Source organism: Gossypium arboreum, chromosome 2 (assembly GCF_025698485.1).
Source record: "Gossypium arboreum isolate Shixiya-1 chromosome 2, ASM2569848v2, whole genome shotgun sequence".
Taxonomy (NCBI): domain Eukaryota; kingdom Viridiplantae; phylum Streptophyta; class Magnoliopsida; order Malvales; family Malvaceae; genus Gossypium; species Gossypium arboreum.
Window position 1 is genome coordinate 61,017,604 of NC_069071.1, and position 1,999 is coordinate 61,019,602.

At 38.2% G+C, this 1,999-nt stretch overlaps 1 non-coding gene across 1 annotated transcript; it reads right to left on the reverse strand.

The window, feature by feature from the left end:
- Positions 1-562: 562 nt before the first annotated feature.
- LOC128289577 (small nucleolar RNA R71) lies at positions 563-669 on the reverse strand. The gene has a single exon (XR_008279222.1). It is a non-coding gene; the product is annotated as a small nucleolar RNA R71 (small nucleolar RNA).
- Between the last annotated feature and the right edge of the window lie 1,330 nt (positions 670-1,999).

The window sequence follows — 1,999 nt, forward strand, 5'->3', positions numbered from 1 at the left end:
TGTTGTTTCAAGTGTTTATGAGTATTGATCGAATTATCAATTTACTTCTCTTAGACCCTGAGATTGAAAGAAATTTTCGATAGCGAAGAAGACAAGCAAGTCAGAGAAGGACCGAATAGATGAACTTCGAAAATCCAAATCAAGGAAACAGAGCAAACCCTGCTCAAAATCCTATCCTTATTACTGGTGATAGGGATAGATCTCTAAGACTGTATGTTGTGTTAGTATTTCATGATCTTAACCCGGGTATTAGGAGACCCAAAATTGAGGCACAACAGTTCGAGCTGAAGCTAGTCATGTTCCAGATGCTTTAGATAGTAGGCCAATTCAGTGGAATGCTTACCAAAGATCCTCATCTTCACTTTAGACTGTTTATGGAGGTGAGTGATTCTTTCAAGTTAACCGAAGCACTCGAAGATGCGCTATGATTAAAACTATTCCCTTATACACTAAGGCATAGAGCTCGAGCATGGTTGAACTCATTGCAACAAAATTTCATTTCCACATGCAAGAGTTAGCTGAATGATTCATCATGAAGTATTTCCCACCTAGCAAGAATGCTAAGTTAAGGAATGAGATCACTTCTTTCCAACAAATGGATGACGAGTCCTTGTATGAGGCATGGGAAAGGTACAAAGAATTATTACGAAAGTGCCCTCATCATGGAATCCCTTATTGCTTCCAACTTGAGACATTTTATAACGGTCTCAATGCTTACACGAGGATGGTAGTGGATGTTTCTGCTAACGGTGCTCTCCTTTCTAACTTTTATAATGAGGCTTATGAAATCATTGAGAGGATTTCTACCAACAATTATCAATGGCCAACCAATCGAGCAGCACCAGGAAAACAAGTCACTGGAGTATATGAAGTGGACGCTCTCACTCCACTTGTAACTCAGGTATTTTTAATTTCCTCAATGCTTGAAAATTTTACCAATAATGGGTTTAATAGTTTTACAGCCCAGCCACTGAACCGATTTGAAAACATAGCCTATGTCCATTATGGGGAAGAAAATTTGTTCGAAGAATGTCCATCAAACCCAGAATCTGTGTATTACATGGTTAATTAGAACCAAAATCGAGGAAGGTAAGGACTGCAATCCAATTTTTATAACCCATTGTGGCATAACCACCCGAATTTTTCCTAGAGTAACTAAGGGGCTAGAACTAGTAACACTTATGCACAACCTAGACCGACCTAGCCACCTGTTTTTACCCAACAAGTTCAGAAACTAACTCAAGCGAAACCATTCAAAAGCTTAGAGAACTATTGAAGGCATATATGGAAAAAAATGACGCTACTCTAAGGAATTTGGAGAATCAAGTAGGTCAACTTGCCACTGAACTTAGAAACCGTCCACAATGTGCTTTACCTAGTGATACGAAAAATTCAAGGAATTGATAAAGAGCATTGTAAAGCATTGACATTGAGGAGCGGAAAGAAATTAGAGCCCAACACTGTTGAAGTTCAAGAGGAGCTAGTTGATGCTCAAGACTCAGTGGAAGTTCAACTGTGTGTCGAAATTCTAGTTCACCACAACCAGAATAACCGATAAAGTATTTTCTGAACCAGTCAATTCTGATAAACTAACAACTTCGTTAGATGTAAAATTGCCACAGAAGATGAATCAACCAGTTCAAGTAAAGAATCTTCCATCACCCTACCCTCAAAGACTTTAGAAGAAAAAAAGGAAGTCCAATTCAAAAAGTTCCTAGATGTACTCAAGCAACTTCATATCAACATTTTGTTAGTTGAAGCACTTGAACAAATGTCGAACTACGTCAAATTCATGAAGGATATCTTGTCTAAAAAATGAAGACTAGGAGAATTTAAGAAGGTAGCCCTGACGAAGGAATGCAGTGCATATCTTCAAGACAAACTACCTCTGAATTTGAAGAATCATGGATGTTTTACCATACCTTGCAACATCGAAGCAACATATTGTGGTAAGGCACTATGTGATTTGGGTGCGAGTATCAACTTTATATCCATGTTA